At 37.2% G+C, this 23,027-nt stretch overlaps 1 pseudogene; it reads right to left on the bottom strand.

Moving 5' to 3' along the window:
* Positions 1-23,027, bottom strand: part of LOC116763332 — a 68,317-nt pseudogene that overhangs the window by 14,640 nt on the left and 30,650 nt on the right.

The following is a 23,027-nucleotide window of genomic DNA, read 5'->3' as shown; positions in this document are numbered from 1 at the left end:
CACTTTACCTCAAAGCCATAGAGAATAATTTTTATGGAACTGAGAGACACCACCTACAATGATTAATTTGATGTTGGTATTAAAAGAAAGATAAATTGAAAGTGGAAAATTGGTCATAAGCATGTTGAATATCTAAGTATGAGTTAAAAGACCTGGCTTACTGCAGAGGAAGAGCACATTTTGCATACTGAGAGTGTCTTGGTTTTTACATAAAATATCAAGTTAAGTAAAGTAATAAATTTTCAGATGATAGACTTAATCAGAATGTTTAACCACATATATCAGGTGCATCCATGACCACTAAAAGAAGGGCTAATATTTTGTTCCAATCAGAATTCAGCATATTATGCTGTCCCTGAGATTTAATAACAATGTTGTCCCCTGCGAAACCTCATTCTGTCCCTTGAAAATAATAATCCATTTTATTCCTAACAAAGTAGGAAAACATTCAGCAATTTTTGATGCATTAAGTTTCAGCAGAATTGACATTAATTTTCAAAATAAAGCACTTTTGTATTAGAGAATAATAATTCATTCCTCATTATATCCATAATGTTTTCATTTAGCCTTAAGTATGCATAAATACAATCTCCAATTTCTGCTTATTTTATCTAAATTATGTGTTTCTGGTAACAAATCTTGCTTATTCAAAAATGAAAATAAATTAGCATTAATTTTCATATCCTTGAATCCTGATATCTATCTATAAAGTCACTATAATAATCTATTTAATATGGTCTCTGCTCATTTGAAAGAATATAAATGTGTTTCTTCTGCAATGTGAACAACTCAAAAAAAAAAAAAAAACAATGGAAATGAAGCCCAGGTGAACTTCAGAATGTGCTAGATTTTTTTTTTAATTTTACTTTTTCACAAAGAAAACTGCATGGGGATGTCTGGAGGCCAGGGTTGTCTTTATAAGGAAATTGAACTTTAAGGAAAAACAGATTTGACCTCAAGCTACAATGCATAGATGGAACTTGGCAAACTTTCCCGTGGTCTAATGATTCTGGGAGTAAACAGGGTGCATGCATCCCCACCAAATGGCATCGTGCAGTCGGAATAGAATAGGACTCCTTCCTCTACAAGCCTCAAGCTGAGTAAAACAACACATTTTCAGATTATAGACTTAATCAAAACACTTAACCACAGATGGCAGGCACATCTATGACCACTAACACAATTGCTAATATTTTGTTCTAAGAGCCTACACTGGGTTCGGTTTCTCTAAAGCACACTTACTTTAATCATTAGAATCAAATTTGATTGTTAGAATTTCAAAGCCACAATTCAGATTAGAGTTTACAAAGGCAGCTCTCTAATTATTCCAGCACAATAACCACTGATGTCTCGTGTTGGAAGTGACTTTACAGCTAAATTGAGAGTCTTAATATTAGGAGTGCTTTCTAAAATCAACTTATATAACATACATTCTTTGCTTTTGAATTTTTAAATGCTTGTAGGATACACACTATACTAAAGGCCAAATTTACTTCTATTCATAAACTGTGTCTGTGGGGTTGCTTAAGCTAAATGTCTATGGCAGCATTTATCAAATTTATGTTTATTAAATGCCTGGCATTGTACTAAGTGCTCTCTATATGATCACACAAACATACCTAGAAGAGGAGTGCTATTGTTGCATATGAATGAAAGCAAACTTAACTTGCCCATGGTAACACAGCTAGTAAATTGCAGATTTGAGATTGAAAACCAAGCAGTCTGGCTCCAAAGCCCATGATCTTAACTGAAATAAATATTATAAATATTTATTGATGAATATCTAAGGAAATCATAGCTTTAAAGGATCCATCCCTATGTGTTCTGATTACCTTTCGCTACTGAGCCAAAATAGAAGGTAGAAATGAGAAGCTATTTTCCTCTACAAGTTCCCATTTGAAAGTAATAAAGGAAATGCTTTTCGGACGACTTCTGCTCTATCATTGCACATTATCAACTGGATCACATTTCCTATTACTTTGCAAATTATTTGGCATTTATTTGCCATATTTAGCTGCAATTGGTCATTAGTCTACTTTGCTGGGTAAGTTGAATTCTCTAAGTAGGGTTTTAAAAAGTACTAAAGAGGGCTCCCCTGGTGGTGCAGTGGTTGAGAGTCCGCCTGCCGATGCAGGGCGGGAGACGCGGGTTCGTGCCCCGGTCCGGGAAGATCCCACATGCCGCGGAGCGGCTGGGCCCGTGAGTCATGGCCGCTGAGCCTGCGTGTCTGGAGCCTGTTCTCCGCAACGGGAGAGGCCACGACAGTGAGAAACCTGCGTACAGAGGAAAAACAATAAAAATAATTCTGCAGTATATTTCCTAAATTGGTGTCTGCCTGCACTAAATGCTGTGCTTCTGATTTGCTATAGGTTTCAGTGCAGGGTACCTATACCCTTCTCTTTAAATTCATTTTCTTATAAAATAGTTTATAGTTTTTGGAGTAAAAAGCATCTCCTTTTACTTGAGTAATTACTATTTTGGGCGGTTCATCATCCCTTCCTTTATCTCTACCTTTGCATTCATTTCTGCCATTTTCTGCTTGGCTCACCAATGTTTTAGTGAAAAATGGTGAAGAAACTGGTTTACTTTGTGTAATATTTTTGCCAAAAAAGCTGGTTTGCCAAGGGAAAATGAAAATCTAGTCAGGGGGCCAAAGTTTAACAAGCCTAAAACAGAGGCATCAATCTTCTTGCAAAAGCATCTATTGCTCCTAGCAATGGGTCCATTTTCTTTTCAGACACAGACTTCACTTTCTTTTCAGATGTAGCTTTAGTTTTGCTGTCATGTAACAAAAATGATGATTCTTGTTGTAATTTGTTTGAAGCAAATAGGGAAAGAGACTGTGTTTCAACCAACATTTTGTTAGTTCCATTTCGATCATTATTACTGCCACTGTTCCCATGTTTAATGTCTGCTAAATATTTCTTACAGTCTTTAAAGACAGGTGCCAGATCAGAGTGGGTTTGTGTCACATGCTTCACTATCCAATCATGAAGAAAAAGTTTAACACAGCCGACTTCTTGTTACTAGCATTCCATTGGTATGCTTTATCCCAGTAAAGACAGGAAAAAGGCCATTAGTTTTGGGATTTGGACTCTTTTTCTCACCTTTTGAAGTAATAGAATCAAAGACTACCTTGGTCCATGTCCCAGTCTTTGGACTATTGAGGGAAGGGGCACTAATTACTGCTCTTTCCATTTGACAGTCCTTGTGAAGGTTGAACTCCAGTGCCTTTACCAAATCCAGAAAACTGTCCTCCTCCAGAAAGTACAACCAAACCGTTGAAACATTTAAAAGCCCCTTCACTATCAGATTGAGATTTAACCTTCCTACACTTTGCTTTTTTTCATGACTCTATTCCTCAAGACTTCCTCACTGACCACAGAGGATGCTGCCACATCTTCTGCTTTGTCATCTTGATCCCAATTTCTGTTTATTCCTTCTCTGTGATTCTTTTGGCAGGTCCAAGGTCACAATAGAGGAGCTCGAGTCTGAGGTAGGTGCTGGTCTCCTGGAAGAGCGCTTCGTTGCTCCCAGTGAATTTCTAGGGCTCATGCTATTCCGAAAACTTCATGGTTATTAAGCCCAGAGTCTCAAACACTGCTTTTCCCAGAGTGAAGAGGAGACCATCTCCCACTTCACTAAAGACCACTGTAGTAACAGTGCCAAGCTCTGGGCTGCCATCTTGTAACTACAAGGGCATTTTATATTTTTTAGTTACTAAATCTGGCAACCCTATACTGAGCAGTGAGATATTTCAGGGAAAGGATGAAAGACATAGTCAAGACTTAGCAGATCGACATTACTAGAAGGAGCTAAGAGGAGGGTCTTTTTTGTAGGGAGATATAACCAAGATCCCTGCATGCTGGTGGCACCCAGGGTTCGGTTCCCCTTGAAACCCCTAGATAAGGGAAAATCACCTGGAAAAAAAGGTATTTTTGTATACTGAACTACGTATCCTGAAAGCAACTATTTTGAAACAGTGTTCCTGGAAGTGGCAATATTAAGTGTTTTCCCCTGAACAGAAATAAACACTCTTGGGAAAGTTTAAGTTACATTTCAAAAAATATGAGTTTGTGACTGTAAATTTTAACCTGTGACAGTTGCCTCTTTGAGACGTGTTGCCAGTGCCAAGATATATTATCAGGGTTGCATATAGCAAGAGAATGGGAGCAGGGGCACCCCTCACACAGCAAAGGATAGTGTCTTTGTTTCTGTGACAATGACCACTGCAGTTCCCTGGATACTAACCCACCTCTTCCCCAGAAGAGTCAGGGATAGCAAGACTTGTGTCCATAATTTCTTTATTTAAAAAAAATAAAAGAATTATCTTATCAAAATAATATCCCTATTTTTAATGAGAAAAAGTAAATAGTCCTAAAATCTTATTTAAAAGAAAAAATAGCAATACCTTGCTTTACAGTTCCTCATCCAGACCCCCACTACCTAAAATTTAACTGAGACCTTTTCTTTGCCATTTGCTCCTATTCTGACTACAAGTTTCTACCTTTTCTGTTCTTCTACACTCATTCAAGTGGGGTTTGTGGAAGATCTTCAGATAAATATGTGTGTCTTCAATACGAAGTCTGGAAGTCTGATTTTCTTTATAATTCTTCACGGTGGCTAACACAGTGATCTATCCAAAAGGACAAATCAGTAAACAAAACTGAATGTTACTGAGCACATAGAAGGAAACAGCTGCTCTGGAAAACAGAAACTGGCAAATTCCCATTGGTAAGTCTGTTTTTAGTGATGACCAAATACCTGTGGTCTGGATCTCCTGCATATCAGTGTTCTTGTAGTTCTTCAACCATGTGTAAATAGTCTCCAAAATTATTGGGAGATCCACAAGAGCATCAGAGCACATGCATGAAATTGGTGGCCACTGCCAATTGTTCAATGCCATGTCTCTCTCTTTTACTAAGCAATAGAGTCACAAGGTCTTTCCTCTGTGTGCTCATGGAGAGAGCGATTTCTGTTGTCTTTTCCTCTTCTTGTGAAAACTTCTTATGAGGACACAATTCCTGTGGAATTAGGGCCACATTTAACCTCATTTAAATGACCTCATTTAATCGTAAATACCTCCATGTAAAGCCCTATCTCAAAATACAGTCAAATTGGGGGTTAAGGACTTCAACATATGAATGGGGATGGGCACAATTCAGTTCATAACAAACAAAAATCATCTAAATAAATATTCAGTGGTTACATGTTATGTATATTAAAAAGTATATTTAATGTTCAGGGGGAAAGTCTGGGAAAGTTGAAAGCAGGAGTTAAACAAAGACACAAGTTTTCAGTTTTCCCTCAATTTCACTTGAAAATAAAAGCATGACTTTAAATATGTCATTGCAAGGCAGGAGAACCAGCTCTATAAATCTGGATATTACATTTCCGTTAGTAAATACCTCTTCTAAAAGGAAGTATCCTTATCAGTTGCTATCTAGTTTATAGAAATTTACTAAAAATAGGTCAAACAATTATTTGAACCTGGAGATAATATAATCTCAGCACCCTCTCCCCACAGATTAATTGCAACTCTGAATGTACAAAACTTGAATAAAATGTTAACAGTAAACCTACTTCCCTTAGGAATTTATTATATTACTGGAAATTATGCAAATAGCTTTCCCCAAATTTTTTTTCAGAAAATATTTATTGACAAACCTCGTGGAATTATCTCAACTATTTCCATGGCTGTTAATTTCTCTTAAAGTCTGTGTCAGTTTATTACTGTACTTCCTATTTGTGCGGGTTGTCATACTGATGAAAAGAATAAAAATAGCTATTGCACTTATTTGTTTTTGTTGTTGTTTTTGTCTGCAGCACGTGGCATCTTAGTTCCCTGACCAGGGATCAAACCTGCGTCCTCTACAGTGGGAGCACAGAGTCTTAACCACTAGACCACCAGGGAAGTCCTTTTCTGCACTTATCTGTAACGGTGGAAGTTTTGTTGCATGGAAAGGACCGGATTTATCATTAAGTTTCAGGATACTTTTAAACAGAATTCAGTCTAGAAATAATATGGGGAAAAAGTGTTTCTTTTGAAATTATGATAAAAAGCTCATAAAATAATTATATCATTATATTACATAAGTATGAAACATGTGACCATATGGAATCATTCATAAGCAGAGAAAGTGGGTCCAGAGGGTGGCTGAGGGATTTGAAGGGTGTACGGCAGGAACAGGGTCCAGTGGGGCCTGCTGCTGATTTGCTAAGCAGAGAAGGGATCAGTCTCCAGTAACAGACTCATGTTATTCAAATTGCCCAGGAGAGATCCAAGGAGAGAACTGGGGTTGGCTGCGTGAACACAGCCTGAAGGGGGCTAATGCACCACAGCTAGCCGGAAGGGAGTCCGGGAAAATGTCTGGAACTGCCTAAGAGGCAAGAGACCATTGTTTCAGGGTGCACGAGGAGAGGGGATTCAGAGCACCGCCTAAACGAGCTCCAGAGACGGGCGCGAGCCACGGCAATCAGCGCAGACCCCAGAGACGGGCATGAAACGCTAAGGCTGCTGCTGCAGCCACCAAGAAGCCTGTGTGCAAGCACAGGTCACTATCCACACCTCCCCTCCTGGGACCCTGTGCAGCCCGCCACTGACAGGGTCCCGTGATCCAGGGACAACGTCCCTGGGAGAACGCATGGCACGCCTCAGGCTGATGCAATGTCACACTGGTCTCTGCTGCTGCAGGCTGGCCCGACATTCCGTACCCCTCCCTCCCCCCGGCTGGAGTGAACCAGAGCCCCCTAATCAGCTGCTACCTTAACCGCCTCCTGTCTGAGCAAAGAACAGGTGCCCTCAGGCGACCTACACGCAGAGGTGGGGCCAAATCCAAAGCTGAACCCCAGTAGCTGTGCGAACAAAGAAGAGAAAGGGAAATCTCTCCATGTAGCTCCAGGAGCAGCAGATTAAATCCCCACAATCAACTTCATGTACACTGCATCTCTGGAATACCTGAACAGACGATGAATCATCTCAAAATTGACGCGGTGGACTTTGGAAGCAACTGTAGACTTGGGGTTTGCTTTCTGCATCTAATTTGTTTCTGGTTTTATGTTTATCTTAGTTTAGTATTTAGAGCTTATTATCATTGGTAGATTTGTTTATTGATTTGGTTGCTCTCTTCCCTTTTTGTTATTTTAGTGTATATATATATATATTTTTCCTTTTTCTCCTTTTGTGTGTATGTGTATGCTCCTTTGTGTGATTTTGTCTGTATAGCTTTGCTTTTACCATTTGTCCTAGGGTTCTGTCTGTCCATTTTTTGTTTGTTTGTTTGTTTTAGTATAATTTTTAGCTCTTGTTATCACTGGTGGATTTGTTTTTTGGTTTGGTTGCTCTCTCTTTCTTTTTATCTTTTTATTTTTAATAATTCTTTTATTTTAATAACTTTATTTTATTTCATTTTTTTTCTTTCTTTTTTCCCCCTTTTCTTCTGAGCCGGGTGGCTGACAAAGTCTTGGTACTCCAGCAGGTGTCTGGCCTGAGCCTCTTAGGTGGGAGAGCCGAGTTCAGGAAATCGGACCAACAGAGACCTCCTGGCCTCACATAATATCAAACGGCAAAAGCTCACCCAGAGATCTCCATCGCACGCTAAGACCCAGCTCCACTCAACAACCAGCAAACTACAGTGCTGGACACCCTAGGCCAAAAAACTAGCAAGACAGGAACACAACCCCACCCATTAGCAGAGAGGCTGCCTAAAATCATAATAAGTTCACAGACACCAGAAAACACACCACTGGATGCAGTCCTGCCCACCAGAAAGACAAGATCCAGCCTCATCCACCAGAACACTGGCACCAGTCCCCTCCATCAGGAAGCCTACACAACCCACTGAACCAAACTTAGACACTGGGGGAAGACACCAAAAACAATGGGAACTACCAACCTGCAGCCTGCAGAAAGAAGACCCCAAACACAGTAAGTTAAGCAAAATGAGAAGATAGAGAAATACACAACAGATAAAGGAGCAAGGTAAAAACCCACCAGACCAAACAAATAAAGAGGAGATAGGCAGTCTACCTGAAAAAGAATTCAGAATAATCATAGTAAAGATGATCCAAAATCTTGGAAAGAGAATGGAGAAAATGCAAGAAACATTGAACAAGGACCTAGAAGAACTAAAGAGCAAATGAACAATGATGAACAACACAATAAATGAAATTAAAAATTCTCTAGAAGTAATCAGTAGCAGAATAAATGATGCAGAAGAACGGATAAGTGACCTGGAAGATAAAAGAGTGGAAATAACTACTGCAGAGTGGAATAAAGAAAAAAGGATGAAAAGAATTGAAGAGTCTCAGAGACCTCTGGGACAACATTAAATGCACCAACATTCAAATTATAGGGGTCCCAGAAGAAGAAGAGAAAAAGAAAGGGACTGAGAAAATATTTGAAGAGCTTATAGTTGAAAACTTCCCTAATATGGGAAAGGAAATAGTCAATCAAGTCCAGGAAGCCCAGAGTCCCATATAGGATAAGCCCAATGAGAAACACGCCAAGACACATATTAATCAAATTATCAAAAGTTAAATATAAAGAAAAAATATTAAAAGCAGCAAGGGAAAAACAACAAATAACATACAAGGGAATCCCCATAAGTTTAACAGCTGATCTTTCAGCAGAAACTCTGCAAGCCAGAAGGGAGTGGCAGGACATAATTAAAGTGATGAAAGAGAAACACCTACAACCAAGATTACTCTACCCAGCAAGGAGCTCATTCAGATTCGATGGAGAAATTAAAACCTTTACAGAGAAGCAAAAGCTAAGAGAATTCAGCACCACCAAACCAGCTTTACAACAAATCCTAAAGAAACTTCTCTAGGCAGGAAACACAATAGAAGGAAAACACTTACAATAACAAACCCAAAATAATTTTTAATATGGTAATAGGAACACACATATTGATAACTACCTTAAATGTGAATGGATTAAATGCTCCCACCAAAAGACATAGACTGGCTGAATGGATACAAAAACAAGACACCTATATATGCTGTCTACAAGAGACCCACTTCAGACCTAGGGACACATACAGACTGAAAGTGAGGGGATGGAAAAGATATTCTATGCAAATGGAAATCAAAAGAAAGCTGGAGTAGCAATTCTCATATCAGACAAAGTGGACTTTAAAATAAAGACTATTGCAAGAGACAAAGAAGGACACTACATAATGATCAAGGGATCAATCCAAGAATAAGATATAACAATTGTAAATATTTATGCACCAACATAAGAGAACCTCAATACATAAGGCAAATGCTAACAGCCATAATAGGGGAAATCAACAGTAACACAATCATAGTAGGGGACTTTAACACCCCGCTTTCACCAGTGGACAGATCATCCAAACTGAAAATAAATAAGGAAACACAAGCTTTAAATGATACGTTAAACATGATGGACTTAACTGATATTTATAGGACATTCCATCCAAAAACAACAGAATACGCTTTCTTCTCAAGTGCTCATGGAACATTTTCCAGGATAGAGAATACTGGGCATATACCCTGAGAAAACATAATTCAAAAAGAGACATGTACCACAATGTTCATTGCAGCACTATTTACAATAGCCAGGACATGGAAGCAACCTAAGTGTCCATTGACAGATGAATGGATAAAGAAGATGTGGCACATATATATAATGGACTATTACTCAGCCATAAAATGAAACAAAATTGAGTTATTTGTAGTGAGGTGGATGGAATGTCATACAGAGTGAAGTAAGTCAGAAAGAGAAAAACAAATATCGTATGCTAATACATATATATGGAATCTAAAATAAAGAAAATGGTTCTGAAGAACCTAGGGGCAGGACAGGCATAAAGATGCAGACGTAGAGAATGGACTTGAGGACACGGGGAGGGGGAAGGGTAAGCTGGGATGAAGTGAGAGAGTGACATGGACTTATATACACTACCAAATGTAAAATAGATAGCTAGTGGGAAGCAGCCACATAGCACAGGGAGATCAGCTCGGTGCTTTGTGACCACCTAGAGGGGTGGGATAGGGAGGGTGGGAGGGAGACGCAAGAGGGAGGGGATATGGGAATATATATATATGTATAGCTGATGCATTTTGTTATACAGCAGAAGCTAACACACCATTATAAAGCAATTATACTCCAATACAGATGTTAAAAAAAAAAAAAAATGCCCAGGAGAGAGATCCAGTTTATTCACAGTTTTGCAAGAGTCTGAACCTCAGCGTGTGATTTTTAACATAAGGTAACGTTTTGATGAATATAGTAATTTGTGAAAGTTTGAACTATTTACTTTGAAAAATAAGAGACTGAACAGAAGCATGGTCTATGAATCATTTTTCACAGATTTCACAGAGCAGGAAGAAGCCGACATTTATTATCTTTGCCCTCAGGTATCCCAGTCTATGGATACTTCAGAGTTAGAGTTGATTGTCCACTGAGACACATGCAAACGGGCTGTTTATGATCAACTTCCATTCTGATTGGCCAGTGTTCTATTTTGATGCGCTACTGTCTGTGCCATAAAAGGTGCCTACATATTCCGAATATCTCCCTGATGATAATGTTATGGCAAGTATTCAGTTTAAATTTTCAAATTATATTATTCATTGATACATGTGTGTGTGCATACACTTGATTTCACTTTATAGTAAAATATAAAAATTCTGAATATCATTTGACAGATTTTACAACTCCAAAGTAGACAAAATAAGCCAATAGGAAGCCAACTGACCCTGTTCTTGGATGTTGTATGCCCTACAAAGAGCACCGTCTCTTCACGCTACTAAACAGCCCTGCCTAATCCGAGCAGCATCATTATATACAAAGCAGGGACTGCAATAATGAAGGAGAGACTTAACCCAAGTCTCAGTTCTGAGAACTTGCACACATCACCTCTGTAAGTGAAAGCCTCCTTACCTCTAAAATAGGATCAAACAGTATGACCTCATCTTTTCCAAAAGGCTGCTGTGAGAGGCAGGTGAGAAGGTAACACAAATGTGAGGTCTTATTTTTCATTTTGTTTCCACTGGCTTTTAAAATCCAATCCATGAAATTTTCTTACTTTTAGGGACAACGATGCTTAAACCAATTCTCTTTGGTTCACTTGGATTCACAGTTTACACTGAAGAGAAAGTATCTACAGCAGAATTCTTAAGAAGTTGGCTCTGATAACTGGCTCTTTCCTCATTTTTCTCCTGTTAAGCTGAACTTCTTGGACCATCTTCTACACTGAAGAAACCTAGCGTCATTATCCCACCTCCACGTGTTCAAGTCTCTTCCAAATACACTTTCCCCAGTGTATGACATGAAGTGACTGGAGGCATATCGCATTTTTATTTCATACAACAAAGCAAACATTGGATTTTTTAAACTGTCACATTGGCTACACATGGGAGGTAAACATAAAGTGAATTTTGTTATAGCCCCTCTGTCAGAGAATTATTTTTACACTTAATAAAAAGGGGAATTTTATGAGAGGTTTAAAATCTGTTGTACAGTGTGAGCTAGAAACACAAAGCCCACATAGTTAACTGCAAATGTGAGACGTGGCTGAGCGTGGAAGGGTGAGTAGTGGGAACAAAGGGTAAGCGTTCTGTGTGGGAAGCAACCTCTTCTCCTGTATTTAACCTAAGTTGTAACTCTGTGATTTTTTAAATTTACAAACAGTTTGCCAATCTTATAAAGAACCCAAAGGCATACTCAGTCATGATAAAAATAGAAAATCATATCTGGCCACCTCCGTTGTAAAGTGGGCATGGTCGCCAAGAAAGGGGAATCCATGCCAGCACCTGTGGGTCAGGTGACTTCAGAGAGCCTGACCATATGAATGAGTAGCTCTTGTGTCTGCTAGACAACTGAGGAAGACAAAGTATTCAGGACTAGCATTATTTTTGCTTAAAGATTCCAAGAGGGAGAGATAGACTATACTGAAAATAATAGCATTCTAAAAGTCACAGGTGGTTTCAGAAATTCATGGCAGTCCCTCTACCCAGAGCCTTTATCAAAATGTCAAGGCCGTGAGGACTTGGGAAATTTGGTTGCTGGTTGAGCAGCTGTTTCCCAGAGACAATTCTATACCAAGAAAGGAGAAGTACATGTTTGAGGAGCGCTAGTCATCTCTGCCACAGCTAAACCTTTGGCTTTAAAACGTTTGGGTAAACAATTTGCATACAATTTTCAAACTGAGCTGTGTATGAAATCTTGAACATTATATTTCCTTGAGTGATTTTTATGATAAATCTAAAGCTGAGATTTCATTTTAAATGGATGAAGGGTAGATCCCAGCTTCCAATATAATCTTTGATTACATTGTTAATCAAAGTGAGATTATTAATTTAGGGAGTATTGCATTACGAACGGTTTTTGAGGAAGAGCTGTCTTTGTAAGCCAGCTGAGATTGCTTGGTCTTTGGTCTCGGCTGCGTCCCAAGTTGCTGACTCTCCTTTTGTGGCCAATGAGTTCTTATGACAATCACCAATCTCACTTGTCCAATAATTTTCCTCTATTGAAAGACTTTCCTTTTGCTACCTAGTGAGCAAGATTACTACTGCCTAAGAAAACAAGACTCCCAGTAGATTAAAAATCATAAAATGTATACAAATTGGGGGGATTTGAGGTGGGGCAGAATCCAATGTTTTAGAATGGTATGACAGATTTTGCATGCTTGGTTTTAGTTACTATTACCACTAATAGCCCTATCATCAAACCACTTAAGCCTAAAAACATCATACAGTAAAATCACTCAGCTTTCACTTAAATGACAAATGGAAGAGTTTATATATACGCTAAAAACCCATAAGTGATAAGGAAAGAATAAGTCAAAGAAGGACATATACTCATTTTCCTATGTGTCCCTTTTTTGGCTAAATAGAATTCTAAACATGAAGATAATTTATATATGGATTAGGAAAATAAAGCTTGTAACTTACTCTCATGTTCGGTGAAGTTTTGAATTTTAAAAAGGGGATGAGATGTTAGTAATCCAGGTTACAGAGGCCAGAGGATGAACATCTGAATGAGAGCAGGGGCTGGCACTTCTATGTAAAGAAACACATATAGAATATCTCTTATATTCATGAGTCTATGATTATTACTGTTAAAAAAGAAAAAGACACAACATTTTGCTTACAATGTGAATTCAGCTTGTGTGTCCTACTCTGAATGCAGAGGCATAAGCTATCAAACAGCAATAGATTTGCTGAGCCAAAAAATGAGATTAAAAGTTATTTTAAAATATTTAACCTCAGTTCAGGATTTCAGATTATACTTTGGTAAAAATGATTATTTTAATAAGAACATTTTGCTTCTACTATCAATAAGTATTTTGTAATACATAGATATATATAAAGGTTAACTTTAAATTTATTGTATATTTTTTAATTCAGTCTAGGAATATATTTTGGCATCCATAAAAAAGTTTTGAATTCAAATTTAAATATTTTTATTGTCAGAAAGGTCAGTAAATTTACTGAATAAGAAAAGCCTACTATAACTTTATTAAACCTTCAGTGTTTGGTAAATTCCACATAAATCAGACTAAAAGCGGTGATTGCATTTCAGCATTCTACCTAATGACAGTATAAAATACACCACAGATCAAGATATTTAGGTAAAGGATGTTTTCTGATGAGAAAAAAAGTGGAAATTCAAAAGGATAAGCAAATTAGCTTGAAAAATATTTTTACACACAATCATAATAAAACTTTAGAATAAGAATCAAGTTTTTTTTTAGAAAATACAGTTATGAAAATAAAATTTTCTTACATATTCCCTATGGATATTTTTAAATTATTTTAAATGTAAGAATTTGTGTCTGGTTAACAGCTTAGAAGTATATGTTTGTTTACAACTGTATAGTCATATTAAGCAGAAAATGGCAACTAAATATGAAGAGTCATAAAAAGAAAGCTATATTTTTCCATCAGCTTCTTTTAGTTTTCGGAGTTATTCTGGTGCATGGTCAAATGTCCTAAATCATTGCTGGGGTATTAGGTCCCCAGAGCTGCTATAACAAAATACCACAAACTGGGTGGATTTAACAGACATTTACAGCCACACAGACTGGAGGCTAGAAGTCCAAGATGAAGGTGTAGGCAGGGTTGGTTTCTTCTGAGGGCTGTGAGGGAAGGACCTATTCCATGCCTCTCTCCTTGGCTTGTAGATGGCCATTTTCATGTTCCTATGGCTTTTCCCCTGTATGTGAGTCCATCTCCAAATTTCTCTTTATAAGGAAAACAGTCATATTGGATCAGGGCCCATAATCACCTCATTTTAACTTGGTAAAAACCCTATCTCTAAATAAGGTCACATTCTGAGGTACTAGGGTTAGGACTTCAGCATATGAATGAGGGAGCACAATTCAGCCCATCACAACTGTAAATCTCAGTAATCATGTGTGCAGGTATCGGAGGATATATGATTGAGGAGGATATATGATTGAGGCATGATATATGATACATATATATATGTATCATCTTTCCAACTCTTGTGGAAGCAGAGGGTCTTTCCATCCAGGGGAGAGCACTGGCAGCCTTCTCAGTTTTCACTAGCACAAAGTAGTCACAACTCGTGCTTTGCTGGCTTCCCAAAGTAAACGTGTTGTTTGACAATAAGTGATATATGATGTCTGCAATCCAGAATGAGTGTTTTGTGAACATTCATTTAAGGATTCTAATGCTACTCTTGAATCAAATGAGTCATTAAAGGTCTACCTGAGAGCTCTCCATACCAAATAAATACCTTAACATTTGTTACACTAACTCCTTGCAGGGGGTTGATCACAGACTTACCATGTAGTTTTAGCCCTTGGAGTTTATCAAGGTGAATGTTGGAAATAAACTTTTGAATTCTGATTCTACATTTACTGTAAAACTACTGTTGTCCATTTTTTTTGTTTGTTAATTAGGAACAGAATTGTCTTTCTCAATAGCCAGCCTGTTCTCCCTTCTCTGATTATGAAAATATGTAATTTAAAATGCTATCTTTTTGGCCTTTGTGACTGTTATCAGAATTGATGCTGTCAGAGGAATTATGGAGCATAATTGTTTTTCTCCTCTTAGATGCATTATTATCTTTTAAAAATATTCCACATTTAATCTGTGTGTGTGTGTGTGTGTGTGTGTGTGTGTGTGCACATTTACCCATGCATGTGTGTGGTGTCTCTTCTTTGGCAAGTTTTTCCTTAAAAATTTTGTAAATACATGAGGGGAAAGTGAGTCAATAACTTAAAATTTAATATCACAAGAAAAAACCAAACTACTTTCTTGTTTCTTATACTGTCTATTAATCTACACGACCACCTGTGATGACACAGTTACTCTCAGTAACTAAGGAGAATTAAGCCAATTTTATCTGTCCGCAAGCAGAATGGTTCTTAGAGTCTATAAATGTCAGTTATTCCAACTGCATCACGTGATTAATATGCAAACACTGAATGGTTTAAGCAGATGTCACAACTGAAATATTTCAGGAATCTTAGCTCCTGCTACTGAACCATTAAATATCACCTGTTACCTTAGTACCATATGATTCATCAAGGACTTAAATAAAATTAAGTCTCTAATAGTACTTTCAGTAGATTTAAAGTTGAGGTTACACTTCTCCAATGCCTGGACATTTGTGTTAATTTATAAATTACTCATAACTATAAGAGCATTCTATGTCAATTCTACAAACAAATTCAGAGGCAGCAAATTTAAATCGTATTTCTTCTTTAATATGTTTTATAAAGTTAATTTTGTTTGCTTTGACCTGTGATATCACCAAAATCTGGTGAACAATTGAGACTAAACAACATCCTAGACATGTACATTTATAAGTTGGGTAACACTTGAACAAATTTTAATTTCTCTATCAAGATCTCCCATGTCAGATCATTACACGTTCACATCAGGGTTGTTTCATTATTGAGTTGTATATCCCATCTCAATAATTGATACATAACTCTTAGAGATATTAAATTGCCAATTGGATAATAACCATGGGATTCTTATTTCCCCACTTCTAAGCAACTGTTTGGTATCTAGGGTATTTTTTTATTTTATAGCTGATAGGATCAATCAAAGTATTATTTTAATTCACAGATTTTCTAGATCAAGTGCCGCTTTCTGTCTTGTCTGTAAGAGTTTTGTGTAACAGACGATTAATTCAGAGTCCTTGCTTACCTGAAAAGTTCCTTCATCTCACGAGAAAACCCCATTATCCAACAACTCCTCCCACTAATTGGTCTTAATACCCTTCTATCTTCTGGGCCTGTGTTTCGATAATTCAGCAACATTTTTTGCTCATGATGAGGAGTATGTTTTTATTTTTCATTATAATGTGGTTCCAGACCACTGCCTGTCTTGTCCTCAGAATCACCTGTTCACTTTCCAGGGGGCAGCCTATGAGTACTTAATCCAAGTAGAGGGATCAGATGGGATTGTGATGCCTAGAAATGAGGCAGACAAGTGTATGCAGGGAGGAGACACCCATACTTTCAACAAAATATATTAATAAATTCTTTGTGGATTCCACAACGTTCTTTTCTAAAAATAGATGTAATATTCTAAGTTTCAATAGAAAGTCTGAAAGTCTAAATTAGAGTGTGAAACTTTCCACTCTTCAAGTTATAGAATAACATATTTTCCCAAGCCATTCGTAACAGTTTGTACCAAAATGAAATGTGTTGCTTACATTGGAGCCTTCTAGAACAAAATGTCTATGCCAAATTGTAGAGGAAAAAGTAACCAAGATCCATGAACTAAATATCTGAATTTTTAGAAGTTAATATATCATCTTATCTGCAGTTCAGAAGTTTCAATTTGTCAAAATTGGAGGAAGCTTATTGGGTTGCTGAATGGCAATGCCACACCTTATTCCATACACACAATAGTTTCTTTATATGCATATATTATCATATTTTCATATACTAACTATAAATAATGTCATAAATTATGTATACCATTTTATATGTATACATTTCCATAGAACAAATACCTTTACACTTGCAATCAAAGGGATAAAATTATCCATGTTTATTTTTAAAGTATATTTCAGTATTTGTGGGACTTAATACTAGAGATTTTGTCTAAATAGATAGCTGGATGATAATTCAATGTTACTTTTCAACTACGGTTTTTAACTAAATTGCAAAGTTCATCTTCCCTATATCTATAATAGCTATGAAAAACCTCTCATTTCTCTTCTCTTATTCCAGGAGAAACCTGGTACTAATGTGTTAAGAAAAAGAAGTAAACAACCTTAAGATATTATAAGTGGTAGTAACCAGAGAACATTGTCAGAGCTTAAGAAATTCAACTTCATAATCCCGTAACATACATTGTAGATATATTTGGTGATGAGACCATCTGCAGCTCTTGGTGCTAACAGGAAACGTCTTTACATGACAGATTTAGGGTATTTTTTAAAGTACTTTAATCTTATTTTATCCACCCAGAATGTCAGTCCTGCTCTCCAAAGAAATTTAACAGTTACCCTATGTAATGTTTGCATTAAAAGGTGCTAAAAAACAATCATAAGTAGATGTTGAATAGTTTCCAGGCAGCTAAACACAGAGTGTGAGGATGTACAGAAAATATTCAGTTGTTAATTTACCTCATGAATATTATTATTAAAATACAAATTTTTTATTCTTCAAGTAACATAAATTTATAGGATTGATAACATGCTACAGTAATTTGCAGTCAAGTTTCCGTTTGTCAAATAGCCTACATTTATAAAATTTTTAAACTTATTATCTGTTAGAAATTATAGTAAGATGCCATCATGGGTCCTATACCATTTTATATATATAAGTTAGAATGGCCATCATGAGATGATATCTCAGTGTGGTTATATATAAGTTAGAGTGGCCATCATGAGATGATATCTCAGTGTGGTTTTGATTTACAGTTCCCTAATGATTAGTGATTTTGAGTATTTTTTGTACCTGTTGGCTATCTGGATGTCTTCTTTGGAAAAATGTCTATTTAGATCTTCTGTCCTTTTTAAAATTAGATTGTTTTCTTGTTATTGTGCTTTGTGAATTCATTATATGTTTTGGATATTAACCCCTTATTAGATATGATTTGCAACTATTATCTCCCATTTGGTAGGTTGCTTTTTCATTTTGTTAATGTTTTCCTTTGCTGTTCAGAAGCTTTTTAGTTTGACGCAGTCCTACTTATTTTTGCTTTTGTTGTTTTGCAAAAAATCGTAGCTAAGATTTATATCAAAAAGCCTACCACCTGTTTTCTTCCAGGAGTTTTATGTTTCAGGTCTTACATTCAAGTCTTTAATCCATTTTGAGTTGATTTTTGTGTATGGTGTAAGATAGTGATCCAGTTTCATTCTGTTACATGTGATTGTCTAGTTTGCCCAATACCATTCGTTGTACAGTTTTGACTTCTTTATCATAAATTAATTGACCATATATGTGTGGGTTTACTGCTGTCCTCTTTTTTTGGTTCCAATGATATATGTGTCTGTTTTATGCCAATACCATACTCCTTGGACTGCAATAGCTTTGTTGTATAGTTTGAAATCAGGAAGCATGATGCCTCCAACTTTGTCCTTCTTCCTCAAGATTGTTTTGGCTATTCAGGGTCTTTTGTGGTTCCATACATATTTTAGGATTATTTGTTCTATTTCTATGAAAAATGCCATTGGAATTTTGATAACAATTGTATTGAATCTGAAGATTATTTTGGGCAGTATGGACATTTTAACAATGTTAATTCTCCCAATCCATGAGCATGGGACATCTTTCCATTCATTTGTATCATCTTTAATTTCTTTCATCAATGTCATATAGTTTTCAGTGTACAGGTCCTTATTAGTGTATAGAAATGCAAAGAAAACTTAATATGTTGATTTTGGATCCTGCAACCTTACCAAATTCATGTATTAGTTCTAACAGTTTTTGGTGGATTCTTTAGGGTTTTCTATAATATAGTATCATGTTATCTGCAAATAGTGATCGTTTTACTACTTTTCTTATTTGGATGCTCTTCATTTCTTTTTCTTTCCTAATGTCTCTGAGTAGGACTTCCAGTACTACGTCAAATAAAAGTGGCAAGACTGGGTATCCTTGTCTTGTTTCTGATCTTAGAGGAAAATTATCAGGTTTTCACAATTGACTATGATGTTAGCTGTGGACTCCAATCAATTTCTTTTGCATAGAAATTAAACACTACTGATTTTACTAGATACCTACCATGTTTTCTTGAAGGGTGACTTGTTATGCTGTATAGTTTATGCCCAGCCAAAAAGCTTGAGTGACAACCAAAATCCGTATTGCTCCACTCACCAAACATTGCTCTTTGGCTTCAGTTCTTATCAACTCAGAAGGTGAGTCTTTTTTCTAGCTTGTCAATTCAGACTGTACCTTTTCTAAATAACTGTACATGATGATGGGCTAGCCCCATCTTTGGGGTCATTTTATTTTCAGTTGAAACTATCCAAAGTTTCCTTTAAGGCTAGGAAGTTCATATAATATCAATCTGAGAGGTTTGTCATTTAAAAGCCTTCTGGTGGGGACTTCCCTGGTGGCACAGTGGTTAAGGATCCTGCCCACTAGCTAACTGTTTTGCATTTCATAGTGTATATATGTTGATGCAGCAGCATAGCACAGGGAGATCAGCTCGGTGCTTTGCGACAACCTAGGGGGGTGGGATAGGGAGGATGGGAGGGAGGCCCAAGAGGGAGGGGGTGTGGGGATATACATATGCATATGGCTGATTCACTTTGTTGTACAACAGAAGCTAACACATTATTGTGAAGCAATTATACCCCAGTAAAGACCTATTTAAAAAAAAAAAAAGAATCTGCCTATCAATGCAGGGGACACAATTTCAAGCCCTGGTCCGGGAAGATCCCATATGCCATGGAGCAGCTAAGCCATTGCACCACAACTACTGAGCCCACGTGCCACTACTACTGAAGCCCACGTGCACAAGCATTGGAGATTATACAGACAAGAAAAGATGGGGAATCTCTAAGTTGGAGCACATTTCCCCACTTCCACAGATCATCAGTGGGGGTGGGGCTGGAGGATAGACCAAGAGCCAATGCATTACCAGTACTTTTCCTCTAACCTCACTTCTTAACTGTCAGGTGCTAGGTGTGGAGGTAAGAGTGGGTTGTGTGACATGGAAAAGAATATCCCCAAAGCCAACTCTGCAGTTTCAGAACAAAGGTAACTTTGGGGGAAAAAAATATACTTAAGAAGTCAGTACATTTTCTAAACTGTATTCTCACCAAAGTGTTGGCACACCCAGAAGCAAAAGTTGTGTCACAATTTGCCAACACAATAGTCTCAAGCAATTAAAGAAAAATCACGTGAACAAAGAAACAAAACAGAGAAAAACAAAAACTCAGATTGTAGCTGCAAATAACAAAGTCAAGGAAATTACAACTACGCTATTCTGGAACAAATAATAGGTGAAGAAATAACCATTTATTCCAAGATGTGTAGCTAGAAAAATATTGCAACCTGAAACTTTGTCAAAAAGACTTCAGGTATATATTACAAAAGGTATAGAGGATGTCAGAAATGAGAAACAATTTTAGGAAATTGAAATATATCACAAAGAATTAAATAACATGTGTCTGTACTTTCAAGAAATGTTGAGAACAGTAACTCTATGAAACATGCTGAAACATGAGTTAATAAGGCATTAGGGTGATATTTTATTTTTAAAATCAAATAGGCACAAAAAAACTACAGAGAAAAATAATACGAATGAAGGATTTATAATGTAATTAAAACCATTAATACACAGAAGACTCTAATGATGGTATGGAAAAGTAACTTCAGAAAAATTACACAAAATGAAGAAATGGACAAAGAGATAAAAATAATTATAGATAGATATGAAGACATATATTGGGGACCCAAAATACGGTGTTTTTTGAAAAATGACTAGGATAAATGGAACAGGGAAAAAACCCTCACAGATATAATAGAGGGCTTCCACATAAATATGACAAGCTAGCCACATGTTTCTATCCTCCCTTACATAAATCTGCACTCAGAACACCTTACAGTAATGAAAAGTGGTAATGAAAGTCCATACGGACAAAAGAATTTGAAAGGGGACACCAGTGAGATAAGATTCCAACCAGGTTTGGGAAGAAGGAAAGCCAATGAATTACAATGTTTTGGCCATGGAAAGCAATATCGAAGAGAGGTTCAGAACTGGGGCAAACCGTGAAGTTGGAAAGTGAGATCCTTGTTTCAGGCATCCCAAGACCACCCACAATTTTGAGGATTCACTAGAAGGAATCACAGGATTCAGCATATAGTTGTACTCACAGCGAATATTTATTACAGTGATACAAGAAGGATCAGTAGGAAAGACATAGGTGGAGCCTAGAGGAATCAATGCGAGGACTTCCTACACTCCATCCTCTGTCACACAGAGCACACATTCCTGCCATTGAGGAAAATGCAGCAACATGTGTGATGTTGCTGCCCAGGGAAGCCTGTTTGAGACTAAAAGTTTAGGGTTTTTACTGGTGGCTGATCATGTAAGCACCTTTTGCCTAGCACCTACCAAAATCTACACTCCCAGCAGGAAAGCAGGTATTCACCATAAATCCCAGTGTTGTATAAACAGACGAGGCACAGCAACTAACCTTACCACTTAGGGACAAAGGGAACGTTTTGAAAAGCCAAGGTACCAGAAGCCAGCCAATGGCCAACCTTGCAAGCAGGCTCTTCTAAAGACAGGAGCTTCAGCCTGCTGTGCAATGTCTCCCCAGGCCCATCTCAACTTTTACAAAATGACTTCCTCTTCCTCCACTCCTTTGCCAGAGAAGAGAGATTTATTCTCTGGAGAAATTGAAACAGGCTGTTTTAAACTGGGGATGCAGACCTCATGTAGCACAAAAAATGAGGCACAGGATGAAAGGCAAGGAGAGTAGGTAAAAGTCTGTGCATTGAGCTATGGAGTTCTTGGGCCACCACTGCTAGAAGGTTGGAAGATTCTAGTCTAGAGAATGATTCCCCAAGAAAATTACCCTGTACTTCAGGTAAAGATTTTCCAATGAAAGAGTTTTAGAGATATTTAAATGCATTTCTCTCAATTAACTGACTAAGTTACTTTAGTAGATACCTGAGCTGGTTTGCTAAGGATCTCCTGTCTACAAACTGCTTCTTCCCCCATCATTATGTTTAGATGGAAATGCTTCTTTCAGTACAGTGTGACCTTGTCCCTTGGACCAATTTGATTTATGTTTTGTGCTCAACTCAAGTTGAATCCTTTTCTAGGATATTTTAATTCAGCCCTAGGGAGATATCTTGAGGTCATTCTCTTCCTGGTGTCTTAAAGGATGAAGTATAAAGATGGAAAGCCATTGGCAACCACATGTTCTGCCATGTGGAGAAGTGTGTTCTTCAATGGAAGAGAATAAAGTTCAACAACAGACAGGAATGGTGGCATCTGAGTACCTGGCATGGAATGTGCCTCACGCACAACTGCATCCTTGCCTTTCCCAGGGTTTGGTAGTCAACATTTTCCTGAATTCTATAAGCCAACCCATTTGCCTTTGTTCATACGCCATTTGGGGTTGGCTTTCAGTCGTTTGCCAAGAAGTGTTATTACTAAATACATTACGGTAATAAATCATTCCTGTTAGGTGAATTTTTAAGTTTATTTTTAGTTTTATGCATTCTTCTGGAACCCAAATGACATTTTATCAATATTTCCTCTGATTCAATTATTTCATCTGTAAGATAAAATGTTGGACTCTGGTTTTTCAACCCTGGCTGGGCATTGAGAATCACCTGGAGGGTTTGTGTGTGTATGTGTTTAATGTCCAGACTCCACTCTGCATACTTTCTTTTTCTTCTTCAAATACTAAAATTTATTAGTCTATGATTCAACTTGAACATTTATGCAATACATTAGGCTAATCTGAGAGATATTTTTGGTGGTGAGAGGTTTAAGAAAAACTTAATTGACATTATATAATAGAATATAAATATAATCTAATTTATCAGTATTCCAAAAGAAGCTAGTCAGTTAAATGTCAGATTTGCTGTGGTTGTTAT

This window comes from Phocoena sinus, chromosome 12, assembly GCF_008692025.1.
Source record: "Phocoena sinus isolate mPhoSin1 chromosome 12, mPhoSin1.pri, whole genome shotgun sequence".
Taxonomy (NCBI): domain Eukaryota; kingdom Metazoa; phylum Chordata; class Mammalia; order Artiodactyla; family Phocoenidae; genus Phocoena; species Phocoena sinus.
The sequence above is the reverse complement of the archived record's forward strand: the minus strand, read 5'-3'. Positions and strand labels throughout refer to the sequence as shown.